Source organism: Oncorhynchus tshawytscha, linkage group LG33 (assembly GCF_018296145.1).
Source record: "Oncorhynchus tshawytscha isolate Ot180627B linkage group LG33, Otsh_v2.0, whole genome shotgun sequence".
NCBI classification, from domain to species: Eukaryota; Metazoa; Chordata; class Actinopteri; order Salmoniformes; family Salmonidae; genus Oncorhynchus; species Oncorhynchus tshawytscha.
In genome coordinates, this window is record NC_056461.1 from 11803670 (window position 1) to 11819970 (window position 16301).

A 16301-nucleotide genomic window follows, 5' to 3' on the forward strand; every position below is an offset into this window, starting at 1 on the left:
CACACTTTAAAATACTTGCGTATCAGTGAAGATAAACATTAGAGAAAGAGGAGAAAGAGATGACAACAATGCCGTTACACAAACGGAGCATCCATACACCTACTACATGAAGTAGCAGCAGTTCAGAGCGAGAATAAAACAAGACTACAAGCAAGAAACCGATAGAGTTGAAGGAGTCGCTGTTCAGGCCTCTGACTGTACCTCCACCTGCCAGCGGTCTAAGCACAGGCCCCAGTCTCTCCGGGGTGAAGTAGGGATGGTTGGACAACTTAGGGTTGGAGAGGCTCTGTCTTGGGGCTTGCCTAAACATCAGACTGTTATCATGGTTACTCCATGGATTTTCTGTCTGACTGAAGTCGCACAAAAAAAGACAGTCTCTACAAGACAGAATGTGGAATAAAATGGTATTTACACTTACTTTACCGGTTGTACATGCTGCTGGTCCTTTTGGCGGTAGGAGTTGGAGATATCCACAGGAAAGTGTTGCTAGGTTCTGTCGCTTGTATTTTCATTCTCTTGGCCCATTGAACATGACGCACAATATGTAAACAATAGTAGAATGTAACCGAATGTAGTATGAGTCGTTATATTTGAGGTGATACACGTATCTGTTATGAGGAGTTGTAGTGTCATCCAATAATCACTCTCTTGCGGCATTCTAGACCTCAGCTGAATCTGGTAATGACTGGTGTGACTGTTGAACAAGTTGAGGAGACTAAATTACTTGGTGTTACCTTAGATTGTAAACTGTCATGGTCAAAACAAAGATTCAATGGTTGTAAAGATTTAGGAGAGGTCTGTCTGTAATAAAGAGATGCTCTGCTTTTTTGACACCACACTCCAAAAAGCAAGTCCTGCAGGCTCTAGTTTTGTCTTCTCTTGATTATTGTCCAGCTGTGTGGTTGAGAGCTGCAAGGAAAGACCTAGTTAAGCTGCAGCTGGCCCAGAACAAAGCGGGACGTCTTTCTCTTCATTGTAGTCAGAGGGCTTTTATACAGTTGAAGTCGGAAGTTTACATACACCTTAGCCAAATACATTTCAACTCAGTTTTTCACAATTACTGACATTTAATCCTAGTAAAAATTCCCTGTCTTAGGTCAGTTAGGATCACCACTTTATTTTAAGAATGTGAAATGTCAGAATAATAGTAGCAAGACTGATTTATTTCATCTTTTATTTCTTTCATCACATTCCGAGTGGGTCAGAAGTTTACATACACTCAATTAGTATTCGGTAGCATTGCCTATAACTTGGGTCAAACGTTTCTCATTAAGCCATTTTGCTACAACTTTGGAAGTATGCTTGGGGTCATTGTCCATTTGGAAGACCCATTTGCGACCAAGCTTTAACTTCCTAACTGATGTCTTGAGATGTTGCTTCAATACATCCACATACTTTTCCTCCCTCATGATGCCATCTATTTTGTGAAGTGCACCAGTCCCTCCTGCAGCAAAGCACCCCCACAACATGAAGTTGCCACCCCCGTGCTTCACGGTTGGGATGGTGTTCTTCAGCTTGCAAGCCTCCCTCTTTTTCCTCCAAACATAACGATGGTCATTATGGCCAAACAGTTCTATTTTTGTTTCATCAGACCAGAGGATATTTCTATATATCTTTGTCCCCATGTGCAGTTGCAAACCGTAGTCTGGCTTTTTTATGACGGTTTTGGAGCAGCGGCTTCTTCCTTGCTGAGCGGCCTTTCAGGTTACGTCGATGTAGGACTCGTTTTACTGTGGATATGTATACCTTTGTACCGGTTTTCTCCAGCATCTTCACAAGGTCCTTTGCTGTTGTTCTGGTATTGATTTGCACTTTTTGCACCAAAGCACGTTCATCTCTTGGAGATAGAGCGTGTCTCCTTCCTGAGTGGTATAACGGCTGTGTGGTCCCATGGTGTTTATACTTGCTTACTATTGTTTGTACAGATGAACATGGTACCATCAGGCATTTGGAAATTGCTCCCAAAGATGAACCAGACTTGTGGATGTCTACAATTTTTTTCTGAGGTCTAGTCTGATTTATTTTGATTTTCCCATGATGTCAAGCAAAGAGGCACTGAGATTGAAGGTAGGCCTTGAAATACATCTACAAGGACACCTCCAATTGACTCAAATGATGTCAAATAGCCTATCAGAAGCTTCTAAAGCCATGACATCATTTTCTGGAATTTTCCAAGCGGTTTAAAGGCACAGTCAACTTCTTACCCACTGGAATTGTGATAAGTGAAATAATCTGTAAACATTTGTTGGAAAAATTACTTGTGTCATGCACAAAGTAGACGTCCTAACTGACTTGTCAAAACTATAGTTTGTTAACAAGAAATGTGTGGAGTGGTTGAAAAATGAGTTTTAATGACTTCAACCTTAGTGTATGTAAACTTCCGACTTCAACTGTAAATACTATGCATGCCAGTCTCTCTTGGCTAAGAGTTGAAGAGAGACTGACTGCATCACTTCTTATTTATAAGAAACATTAATGTGTTGAAAATCCCAAATTGTTTACACACTTACCCCACCAGACATGCCACCAGGGCCACCAGTCTTTTCACAGTCCCTAAATTCAGAATAAATGCAAGAAAGCGTAGTTTTATATAGAGCCATTATTGCATGGAACTCCATTCCATCTCATATTTCTCAAATAAACAGCAAACCTGGTTTAAACAACAGATAAAGCAACACCTCTCCCCTATTTGACCTAGATAGTTTCTGTATGTATTGATATGTAGGCTACGTGTGCCTTAAAAAATTTATGCAGTTCTGTCCTTGTCTATTAATGTTATTTCTGTATTATCTATAGTTTCATGTTTTGTGTGGACCACAGGAAGAGTAGCTGCTGCTTTTGCTACAGCTAATGGGGATCCTTATAAAATACAACATTTACAAAAAAATACCAGTTAGTTGAATATTACATTTTACAATCGAGGTATAGACACTTATAATACCTCATATACCAACGTCTCATATGTAACGCTTCATACTATACACATCATTGCTATCAGCTGACAGAGGCTGGAGGGGAGAAAACCACAGCGAACTACTACCAAACAACATTATTAGTCTTCGAGACAAGGGCGAAAGTAGGTAGACAACTAACGAAAATCAGACACCTAGTTGTTTCATAGCGTATCGTTTTGTTTTAAAACGATCTGGCTCCAATTCGAAAATATTTTGTTGACTTCCTGGATTGAAAAACGTGGTATCTATAACTCAATGTCATTGGCCCACACTAAAAATATGTAAATAAATACAATGCATTCTGGGAAGGTTATATTAATTCAACGAATAAAACGTATATAACCACTGATTTGGATGTTAGAAAATATTACACGTATGGGGACATAATACGTTTTACTCTTATTGTATATTTGCCCAAAATGTCAGATTCAATTTTACCAACCGTGAACGAGAAGTTGATATTCTAGCAGTGGGTTATATAACGATAATTTCCATATCTTTTTCTGTGTTGTATGAAAGGAGAGAAGGTTAGCACTCCCCTTGACAAGGATGGAAGAGGCCCTAGTGGCCTTCAACACACATATGGTTAAGGCATTGCCACTTACTTCGTGGCATCTTCAACCAAGTTTTTAATTGATACATCTCTTGAAATTAATTTAATTCTCACAGAAATATGTACTTCACACACACAAAAAGACATGATAAGAATTATGAACCATTATGCTTACTTAGGACTGTTATTTCATTGGCTGCTTTTGGTTTGAAGAATTATCAATTTGCATTATTAATATTCACAAAATGAAGTTGCTACTCATGCCCCAAAACATAATAAAACAGATAACAGCAAGTAACACTGTACTGCAGATGAGAATGCTTCTTAATTACATACTGAAATCTTTGTGTAGGTTTTTTCAATTTATTTATCTGTTATTTTACCAGGTAAGTTGACTGAGAACACATTCTCATTTGCAGCGACCTGGGGAATAGTTACAGGGGATGAATAAGGCAATTGTAAACTGGGGATTATTAGGTGACGGTGATGGTTTGATGGCCAGATTGGGAATTTAGCCAGGACACTGGGGTTAACACCCCTACTCTTACAATAAGTGCCATGGGATCTTTAATGACAGAGAGTCAGGACACCCGTTTAACGTACCATCCAAAAGACGGCACCCTACAAAGGGCAGTGTCCCCAATCACTGGCCTGGGGAATTGGGATATTTTTTAGACCAGAGGAAAGAGTGCCTCCTACTGGCCCTCCAACACCACTTCCAGCAGCATCTGGTCTCCCATCCAGGAACTGAAGCAAGCCAGCAGTGGTATGCAGGGTGGTTTGCTGCTGGCCAATGACCAGAAGAGACCAGAAGAGGGCAGTCATGTTCTACCAAAGACAGAACAAGATCAATTCCTGCCTCAAACCATATCCCTCATAAAGGTATGCCTGGCCAGCGGGTGAAGTGTCTGTAATAAAGATTGCTAAAATATTTGTCTCTGTCTCTGTGTAAGACATCAGGGCCCTCTGCCCAGACCACAGACCACAGCAGGACACCTCGGTGTGTGTGTGTGTGTGTGTGTGTCTGTGGCTCCTGCATCAGGCAGGCAGACTGGTGAGATAGGTATTGCAGCAGTGTATGACTGGGTTCTCTACTGCTCTAGCTCTATCTAATATGTGCACCCTGCTGAAACTAGTATTAAACCTTTGTCATCAATGACTTTGATAATATTTTGATGTTGTAGCCTGCAGGCCTGGAGGCGGGTAGTAGCCTGGACTGAACTGAGAGAGTTCCGGGCTACTGAGATATTAAAGTCTGTGCCAGTATAGAGGTGAACAAGTTCTTTAGGCTTTGTTATATTAGGTTTTTGTCATGTTCAATTTCAGCTCTAGAGGAAGACATGAGGGGCCCGTAACTCTAACACCCTGCACCGCAGAGCTCAACCGTGTTGTGTGTCATCAGTTCCAGTCCCTCCTCAGTAATTCTCGATCATGGGAGCCCTTTTTCACAGCCAAGACTGTTTGCATGATTTCCATTCAAATGAGTATGTGCACTTCATGAGAACCGAATGAAAGGAAACGCAGTCAAAACACAGACAGCATCGGTGAAGAGTCAGGAGTCAAGAGTCCCTGGACCACTGACAACAAACCCCACGCTGTCAGGTAGGCTAGCCTAAACAAAATTACAAATGTGGATAGACACAAGTATCCACATTAAATTTAAAAAATAAAAAACACTTCAAATCCATGGTGTTTGTTCTATTTGTTTTTGTTTTGTTTTCATTCAATTAGTGAAAGAACGGCAATTTTTTAACCATCTGTACTTCATGGTAAAAAAAGAAGAAGGGGGGATTCATTTTGAAAAGCAGGGGGTGAAAAGGGAAAGATGTGAGTGTAAAACGTAGGTCAGCAGCAGCTGGGTCTGTTGGTCGATCGGTCCTCTTCTCCATCTGGAATAAATATGTCGTCACCGCCGCTCTGCTCCCCTCCACGCAGCTAGCTGAGGCTGAACTGAGCGCTGAGGTACTCCTTGAACCGGGGCTGTCTGCAGCCCAGTGGAGCTCCATGGCTTATTCAGTGGTCCCAACAAAAAGCCCCAAACGCTGTCCAACTCCCCTGCATCAACATCATGACCATGGTCAACTGCCAGCTGGCTTTAAGACCTTTACATGGTCAACAACAGTCTATTAAAAAAGGTTATTGGGAATAAGGCCTACAATATTAACGATTAAAAAAGGTTATTGGGGATAAGGCCTACAATATTAACGATTAAAAAAGGTTATTGGGGATAAGGCCTACAAGGTTACAGAGAAGCAGTATAGAATAATAGACTAATTATTTAGATGAATTATATCTGCCTCCCCTTGCATCCATTTGTAGATAGATAGGCCTACAGTATGTGTGTGGACAATACATGAACACGCCCTTTAGGTGCTTTCACAGCTACAGTAGCCTAGCTGGTGGTCGTAAGCCATCTCTTGATGATGTTATCCATTTACAATGCAGGCCTGCCTATGTTTTATGACCTAAAGTTTAGGATCAACTTCTCACTTTCCTGCAGGCAGTGGGCAGTCACTCTGCTGACTAGCCTATAATTTTGCCTCTCTCATTTGCTGGGTGCTTATTAGTAGGGGAAGGAAAGGTGGAAGCAGAGTTGATCTGGGGAGAAGGAGACTGAAATCTGTGTGTCACAAACCTTAAACCCCCAAGCAACCAGAGAGATATTCTCTCTCTCTCTCTCTCTCTCTCTCTCTCTCTCTCTCCTGCATGCATGCATTCTTGTGGGATCGAATGAACTTTGCGGGTGTAAAGAGTAGAGTTTCCTGTCACAGTATTTTCACATGAATAGGATACATGGGGTCATGTTTGGTTGCGCAGCCTAGCCATGCAAAGCCAGCTCCTTGTCTGAACAGTTTCCTCATAGTTGTTCTACTTCACAAAAACATTTCTGTATAGATTCACTGGAAGTTCATTGATAAACCTTTGAAAAATCCTGTCTTAAGAGAGAGAGAGGGAAAGACTTGCAGAGGTGCAGTGTTAGAATTTGGTGATCTAATTTTGTCCAACTATACTGAACAAATATATAAACGCAACATGCAAAGTGTTGGTCCCATGTTTCATGAGCTGAAATAAAAGATCCCAGAAATGTTCAGTATGGGCAAAAAGCGTATTTCTGTCAAATATTTTGCACAAATTTGTTTACATGCTTGTTAGTAAGAATTTCTCTTTTGCTAAAATAATCCATCCACCTGACAGGTGTGGCATATCAAGAAGCTGATTAAACAGTATGATTATTACACAGGTGCACCTTGTGTTAGGGACAATAAAGGCCACTCTACATTGCGCACAGATGTCTCAAGTTTTACTGACTGCCAGAATGGCCACCAAAGCTGTTGCCAGAGAATTGAATGTTCATATCTCTACCATAAGCCTCCTCCTACATCATTTTTGGGAATTTGGCAGTATGTCCAACCGGCCTCACTACTGCAGACGAATGGCGTCATGTAGTAAAGCAGTTTACTGATGTCGACGCTGTCAGCAGAGTGCCTCATGGTGGCTGTGGTGTTATGGTATGGGTAGGCATAAACTATGGACAACAAACGCATTTTATTGATGGCAATTTGAATGCACAGAAATACTGTGATGAGCTCTTTAGGCCCATTGTGAGGCCCAATTCCCAGTCATGTGAAATCCATAGATTAGGGCTTAATGAATTCATTTAAATTGACTGATTTTCTCACAGTAAAATATAAAAAATTGTTGCATGTAGCATTTATATTTTTGTTCAGTATATTTGAAAATTTCCCCAATGTTAAACCAGTTGGGGAAAGTTCTTAGAAACGTAACTATGTTAGAACCTTTAGAAAACGTTCTGTTCCATAGGGCCTCACACAATTGGCCCAGTGTTGTCTGGGTTAGGGGAGGGTTTGGCCTGGGGGGCTTTACTTGGCTCATTGCACTCTAGCGGCTCCTTGTGGCAGGCCGGGCGCCTGCAGGCTAACTCTAGTTGTCAGTTGAACGGTGTTTCCTCCGACACATTGGTGCAGCTGGTTTCCGGGTTAAGCGGGCGGATGTTAGGGAGTGTGGTTTGGCGGGTCATGTTTCGGAGGACGCATGACTCAACTTTCGCCTCTCTCGAGGCCGTTGGGGAGTTGCAGTGATGAGGTAAGATCGTAATTGAAATTGGGAGAAAAAAATGGGGTAAAATAATAAAATACAAAAAACAACAACATTCTGTTAAAGTAATGAAATACCAAGAATATTACTTTTTTTTGTTCCTTAAATGTGCTGAGAATGTTTCATAGCCAACCAACTTTCCTGCACCATTCCCAGAAAGTTGTGGGAAAGTTGTATGCAAAATAACCATAGGACAACCACGTTCTCACCAAGCTCTAAGAAACATATGGTTCTCGGGGTGTTATGTGCTAGCAGTGGAGAGCTATGTCCTGCCAAGAAATGTGCTTATTTCCTGAGAAACATCTGGAAATGCTAAGAAAAATAAATTGATGAAAAAAATTGAAAAGGGTACAATGTAAAAAATGATTCATTTTGATGTAATTCTTCTCAAAAATCACCTCTTGCTGGGCCAAAGATCAGCAGCTGGCATTTGGCTTGTGAGAGGGGTAGGATTATTGACTGAAAGTGACCATGGGGTTATAGCCCAGACAGACTGATCCAAGAGAACTGAGGCCATCTCATCCCCTCTCCTTTTCTTTCTTGATCACTTTTCATTTTCTAGTCTCCTTTCTCCTAGTCTTGTAATCATTACCCAGCTAGCACATTTGATTCCTTGGAAGTTGTGGGAATGTATGTTTTTTGGTTTCACAATGATTGTGGGAACAGAGCCATATATTTCCTGAGTGGTGAAAATGACTGTTTTTTAAACATTGTGAGAACAGAAGTGAACATTTTGTCTGTTCTGGGAATGTTTTACTCTGGTTCCTTTAATGTTTTCCTGGAAGGTTTTATTAACGCTCTGAGAATTTGAAATTATAAGTTATTTAACATTTTTTAATAACTTTAAAACATTCACTGAATGCCTCCTGGGTGGCGCAGTGTTCTAAGGCACTGCATCGCCGTGCTAGCTGTGCCACCAGAGATTCTGAGTTCAAGTCCAGGCTCTGGTAAGTTGAGGTAATTAAGGTCATATATGTAGGTAGGGGTAAAGTGATTATGTGTAGATAATAAACAACAAGTAGCACCAGCGTAAAAAAAAGGGCCCCCCTTTTTTTACGCTGTTGAATGCAAATAGTCCGTGTAGCCATTTGATTAGCTGTTCAGCAGTCTTATGGCTTGGGGATAGAAGCTGTTAAGAAGCCTTTTGGACCTAGACTTGTAGCTCCAGTACCGGGTGAGAGAACAGTCAATGACTAGGATGGCTGGAGTCACAGCCTGGTATAGAGGTCCTGGATGGCAGGAAGCTTGGCCCCAGTGATATATTGGGCCATACGCTACTATACCCTCTGTAGCGCCTTGCGGTCGGAGGCCAAGCAGTTGCCATACCAGGCGGTGATGCAACCAGTGCTCTCGATGGTGCAGCTGTATAACTTTGTGAGGATCTGAGGACCCATGCCAAGTATCTTTAGTCTCCTGAGGGGGAATAGGCGTTGTCATTCCCTCTTCACGACTGTCTTGGTGTGTGGACCAAGATAGTTTGTTGGTGATGTGGACACCAAGGGACTTGAAGCTCTCAACCTGCTCCACTACAGCACCATTGATGAGAATGGGGGCATGCTCTGCCTTCCTTTTCCTGTAGTCCACAATCATCCCCTTCATCTTGATCACGTTGAAGGAGAGGTTGTTGTCCCAGCAACACACTTCCAGGTCTCTGACCTCCTCCCTATAGGCTGTCTCATCGTTGTTGGTGATCAGGCCTACCACCATTGGAGTCGTGCTTGGCCACACAGTCATGGATGAACAGGGAGTATAGGAGTGAACTAAGCACGCACCCCTGAGAGGCCCCCATGTTGAGGATCAGCGTGGCAGATCTGATGTTACTTACCCGTACCACCTTGATGAAGTCGGTGATTGATGTGGTATACTCCCCAATGCCATTGGATGAGTCCAGGTACATATTCCAGTCTGTGCTAGCAATACTGTCCTGTAACTTAGCATCTGCGTCATCTGACCACTTCCTTATTGAGCGAGACACGGGTACTCCCTGCTTTAGTTTTTACTTGTAAGCAGGAATTAGGAGGATAGAATTATGTTCAGATTTTTTTCCCTTTGTTGCACATAGAAATGAGGTAAAATGGATTTAAGTTTCCCTGCATTAAAGTCCCTGGCCGCTAGGAGCGCAGGCTCTGGATGAGTATTCTCTTATGGCTTTTTTACAGCTCGTTGGGTGTGATTTTAGTGCCAGCATTGGTTTGTGGTGGTAAAATAGACAGCTACAAAAAATATAGATGAAAACTCTCTTGGTAAACAGCTTATCATGAGATACTCTACCTCAGATGTGCAAAACCTTGACACTTCCTTAATATTTGATTACGTTTTTGACAAATAGACACAGACCCCTTGTCTTACCAGAGGCAGCTGTTCTGTCTTGCCGATGCATGGAAAAAGCAGCCAACTGTATATTTTCCATGTTGTCTTTCAGCCACGACTAGGTGAACCATAAGATATTGCAGTTTTTAATGTCCCTTTGGTAGGATAATCTTGAACAGAACTCACCCAATTTATTCTCCAATGATTGCACGTTGGCCAATAGGACAGATGGTAGAGGCGGGTTACTCACTCACCGACTAATTCTCATAAGGCACCCCAACCTAAGTCCCCTGTATTGGCATCTTTTCTTCATGCGAATGATGACTCGTTAAAGAAAAACCTTTGTCCAGTTCGAGGTGAATAATCACTGTTCTGATATCCAGAAGCTCTTTTCGGTCATAAGAGATGGTGGCAGAAACATTATGCACAAAAAATGTTACAAACAACACGACAAAACACACAAAATAGCACAATTGGTTAGGAGCCCGCTAAAAGGCAGCCTTCTCCCCCGGCGCCATTCTTATATAAAGTATTTTAGGAAACTTTCTGTTAAAGTAATGAAATACATTGTTTTTGTAAAGTTCCTTAAATGTACTGAGAATATACCAAAGCCAAGTAACTATCCTGCACCATTCCCAGAAAGGTGCAGGAAGGTTGTATGCAAAATATCCGTAGGACAACCACACTCTCACCAAGCTCTAAGAAACATATGGTTCTCAGAACATTATGTGCTAGCTGGGTAAGTAGTGTTTTCTAATTATGAATTTCCCATGTTCCTATTACAATTAATACGTTCTCTATCAGGCCAAACATGGGCTGGCTAACCATTTTGAGTCTGGGGTTGCATTCAAGCCATCGAACTGTCTCGTTTTGTGCAATGTAATGATACTTATTGAATAGAAGGAAATTTAATTTGTCTCAATCAAATCAGTGTCATATGTCATGATTTGACTTACAACGTTAATCTGAAGACTGTTATTTATCTAATCAACTAAATATGTTTAATTGTTACCCAATTAAATGAATCATGTAACAATTAACTCATTAGGATCTGCGGCACCAAGAGAGCGGTTCTATAAAGAGTTACCATCTCCCAAATTAAACTCCAACGGTTGTTACCTATCACATCTACAAACAGTCAACTTATTAATCATAACCTTGTATCATATCATCATTCTGAACAGTCGTGACCTCTTTGCATCTGCAAAAACCTGGGCCTTACTTATGATTCAGTACTACACAAATTGGTTTCATTATTTTTTTACTAGCTAACTAAATGGTAACACAGGATAGACATACACACTTAATACGTTAAAAACAGGTCCCTAGCGGACTGACAACCAATATGGCTGCTTGTTACAAAAGACATGGAGAAGGGGGCAAAGAGGTACAGAGACACTTGAAAGGAAACACTTTGAAGTTTGTGGAAATTTGAAAGGAATGTAGGAGAATATAACACAATAGATCTGGTAAAAGATAATATAAAGAAAAACCAACCGTTCTTTTGTATTGTTTTGTATCATCATCTTTGAAATGCAAGAGAAATGCCATAATGTATTATTCCAGCCCAGTTGCAATTTAGATTTTGGCCACTAGATGGCAGCAGTGTATGTGCAATGTTTTACACTGATCCAATGAACCATTGTATTTCTGTTCAAAATGTTGTATCAAGACTGCCCAAATGTGCCTAATATGTTCATTAATAACTTTTCATGTTCAAAATTGTGCACTCTCCTCAAACAACAGCATGGTATTATTTCACTGTAATAGCTACTGCAAATTGGACAGTGCAGTTAGATTAACAAGAATTTAAGCTTTCTGCCAATATCAGATATGTCTATGTCCTGGGAAATTGTCTTGTTATTTACAACTCATGCTAATCTCATTAGCCTACGTTAGCTCAACCATCCCATGGAAGGGACACCTATCCCAAAGAATTTTTAAAACACAGGGTAGCACCATGCCATAGCCGGAGGACAGCTAGTTTCCATCCTCCTCTGGGTACAATGACTTCAATACAAAACCTAGGAGGCTAGTGGTTGTCAACCCTTTCCATGGAGTTACAGAGTAATTATGACAACTTCCGGAGAATGTCCTCCAACCTATCAGAGCTCTTGCTGCATGAACTGACATGTTGTCCACCCAATGAAAGGATCAGAAAATTAATTTAGTACTGAAAGAATAAGCTACAGCTAGCTAGTACTGCAGAGCATGAAATGTGGTGAGTAGTTGACTCAGAGAGAAAGACAATAGTTGAACAGTTTTGAACAAATACATTTCTTCAAAAATGAAGTAGAAGCAAGAGAGAGAAAGAGAGAGAGAGCTAGATATATTTTGCTGTATTTTTTCCCCCTTACTTAGCTAGCAAATGCAGCTTGCTGGTTTAGCCTACTCAAACACCCGGCTCAAACAGGGATGCCATGTTAGCTAGCTGGCTATGGTTATCCAACTCTTGAACTTTTCCAAGTCATGGTAAGCTTTTGGTTGTATACATTTTTTTGCCAACGGGGCCCGCTGGTGTAACTGCTAAACTGCTTGCTGACTGTACACTGTACTGCATGATTGTAGCTGGTTTACTAATGCCTTAGTTCTAGTAGCTAGCTATGTTGACTATGACGTTAGCTAATATGGTGACAAAGATGTAGGCTGTTTGTAGAGGTTAGCAGTTACGATATGAAGGTTTGGCTTGGAAAGGTTTTTTCACCTGGTCACAGACAGCTGATGTGTTATTCACTAAAGTCCACAAGCGAAGGGAAAACGTGAGAGGAGAGCGAGTAGATGCAAGAAGGAATTATACAACAATCAAAGGGATCATGCTGTTTGTACTGTATGTGGCTGCTATGAAAGTAAACTGTGTCAGGGGTGTAATCATTGCATCGATTCTGTTGAAAAATGTTTCTTAATTGGAAGCAAACGGAATGAAACTCAGATAAACATACCTGAATTTGTCCAATAGAAACTCTCGTTTGCAACTAATTGACTAACGATTACACATTAGATCAGCTAGATGCAGGTAAGAGTGTGCAAGGCGGCATTGCATGTGTCAATGCCTGTCGCCTTGATTACTCCAATTTCTCTCGACCTGTGCACCTATGCTGTAAACTTTCGTTAATAGGCTAGGTTTTACTGTAGCAACCTCATGATGGGTATAGGGAATTTTGACCTATCTATGTTACATTGAGCTTTGGTAAATGGAATATGAAAGTCATCCAATATGCTTTAATAAGAAATAAGGCCATGCTCCAAAAAATAATAATCATCCTCCCTCATCTTAAACGGCACTGACCGCCACTGGTACGTATGCTCAAATGTAATAACACATGGGCACACACACTCTTATTCCATTCCGTAAGCCATACAGTGCATGTGCCAGTATGGAACATGACATTGGGGAAATGAATGCCTGCTGCGTTTTCCGTCGGGTTACAATGAATGCCAGAACGTTGAGTGAAAGGAATATGTTTGCCACAGCACAAAGGAACCCTTGTTTGCCTAACCACTCTTTGTGGTCTTAATGGACATTTTTGGAAGGGCCTGTTTTTTTTGTGCTCCTCATAAACTGTGAGTTTCTACCATGTGTGACTGCAGCAAGATGGACCGAGAGGACGGACGCTTCGGATCATTTGACTATCTCTGACTCTTCAACAGCCAGACCACCCCACAGGACTCTCATACTGGGAACACCAGAGATAGGTAAACCAATCACGTGGAGCCAGTATGACCAATGCTGAACCTAGGATGACATAGTGCCTAACCTACCAAAATCCCCAACATATGCACACAGCCCCACTCACACACAAATTTGCGCGTACATACACAGACACATGCACACTCGCGTACACGCACACCTATATAAAGCAAAACTATGATACAAATACTGTATGTGCCCCCACCGCAGCACTTCGTACAAATCAAGATATATTGCTTCCTGTTCCCTAACGCTCCCCATGTATGTACTGTCTTTACCCACTCTTCATTCTGTCTCTTTCTCTCTCCCCTCTCTACCATCAACTATTTTCTGTTCTATATGTTCTCTCACTTTCTCTATTTCACTCTCACTCAAGAGAAGATCGCCAAAGATCACAATTGGCTTTAAGAAAAGCTCTTCTTTTCACGATGTCTCCTTTTCTTTCTTTCTGTCTTTCCCTTGTGTGTTCTGTTACTGGCATGATTCCTAGTTAACCCCTGACAAGGCCCTGATTGGCCAAATACACTTTGTGTACAGGATGTGTCCTCCAACCAGATCCCCCCAGCCCTGACCCTACGGTGATGGGGGGAGCCAGGAACCACTGATCCTCATTGGTTAGATCCCAAATGGAAGTTCAGATAGAACTTTGGACTCCAAATGTGTTGTCTTGGGCTGTGTTTTTGAATGTAATACTATAGCAAAGCAAATATACTGTAGGTCTGAACTCTATCAATCATCTTTTCACTCATCAAAGGAAACTGGGATTGCTGACAGCCTGTTTGACTTGACTATTGCATTATTAACAGTGTAACAGATGTAGTTTTTATAATGAAGCCATCACATTGATTGCTTCAGCTGACATTGAATTGTATCAACATTTCCTCCCTTCAGCACTAGAGACCTAAAAGTAGTGTTGGACATAGTTCGGTTACTGTCCGTTTTCCAGGAGGGCGGAGGCTAGGGTGGAGAGTGGAGGGAGGCTGTGCATGCTGTGTAGTTGTGCATAGTGGATCCTAGTTGTGGATAGTGGAGGTCCTATGGGAAATCATGGTTTAGACCCCAGCCAAATGGGTCAGCATTACAAACAAGCAGGCTGTTTATGAAAGGCAGCTGCTAAGGGCGGTTTCTTTATTAGCATCACAGACATGGATGGAGAGACAGCTAGCATCCTCAGTGGACATTCCTCCCCTGAGCTGGTGCTGGAACTGTAAACGTATAATATATATCTTACTGTCCAGGGGAGGATGCTGCATTCCCATGTTCTTAAGGTCCGTGTAGGGTTGGGCCTAAAAAACGCTAGGCTACACAGCAAATTTACAAGCGTTAAAATCTTGGTGTTTAAGGTACCAAGTGTTGTGAGTGTTATATCTGAGTGTTGATTCTAGTGGGGTTAACACGAGTGGGATGGAAATTGACACCACATGCAGTGAATAAATTAAGTGCAACTTTAATCACAGTGGCATCAACACTGCATGGTGTTGTTGTTAATCGACTGTGTTGACTTAATTTTGGTTAACCTGCTGAGTGAAAAATATGTGGGAGGGACCTCATTATCATTCTTCCCAGAAGGCTCCGTTGAAGGTTGATTTTTAGAAGTTTGTTTAATATCTATGTTTCCGCATTCACATTGGTTGATTCGCTGATCTTATACTATACAAAAATAACTTACATTTTTCTAACCTAATCCAATCTGTAAGGGGATGGATTTATTCCACCCGTAACTGAAATGGTTGTTCCAGTTTAGATGCTTTAGGTAGTCTAATATTGCAATTATTTTGCCATAGTAGGTACTCTGAACACAGGTTGTGGGTAATAGACTATTTCAATTGTTGGATTCTGATAGGAATTACGATCAAATTGTATTTGTCATATGTGCTGAATACATCAGGTGTTGATTTTACCATGAAATGCTTACTTACAGGCCTTTTCCCACCAATGCAGAGTTAAAAAGTAAGAAAATATTAAAATACAAATAAAAAAAAGGGCATAGTAACACAATAAAATAATAACGAGGCTATATCCAAGAAGTACCGGTACCGAGCCAATGTCTAGGGGTACGAGTGCCTTCAGAAAGTATTCATACCCTTTAACTATCTTCAACATTTTGTTGTGCTACAGCCTGTATTTAAAATTGAGTAAATGTTTTTATTTTATTCACTGGCCTACACACAATAACATATAATGCTAAAGTGGAACAATGTATTTCTAAATTTTTACAAATGAATTAATAATGAGTAATAGTCAATAATCAATAAGTATTGATTATCAATAAGTATTCAACCCCTGCATGGCCTTCAGCCGAAACGCGTTGGTTTTTAAAAACTTTGTTTCTATTGAACATGCCATACTAATAAAGGCATTTTAATTAATTATATGAAGAGTGCCTTGGTCCTCCTTTCTTTTTGATGACCAATTTACCCCTTTTACCATAGAGCACCTTCTATCTACCAAAATGTACCATTGTGTACCTTAGTACAATACTTAGCTTCCCTTCCTCCTCTTTCTACAAGTATTCAACCCCTTTCTTATGGCAAGCCTAAATAAGCTCAGGAGTAAATATTTGCTTAACAAATCATAAATTGCATGGATTCACTCTGTGTACAATAACAGTGTTTAACATGAATTCAAAGTTTATTGCCATGCCGTGCTGGATCTGCAGAGGGGAGGAAGGACAACCTGA

General features: G+C 41.0%; 1 non-coding gene across 1 annotated transcript; it reads left to right on the plus strand.

Annotated features, from left to right (window-relative positions):
• The first annotated feature begins 3459 nt into the window (after positions 1 to 3459).
• On the plus strand, positions 3460 to 3587 carry LOC112231526. Its single transcript, XR_002950485.1, has one exon. It is a non-coding gene; the product is annotated as a U6atac minor spliceosomal RNA (small nuclear RNA).
• The last annotated feature ends 12714 nt before the right edge of the window (positions 3588 to 16301 follow it).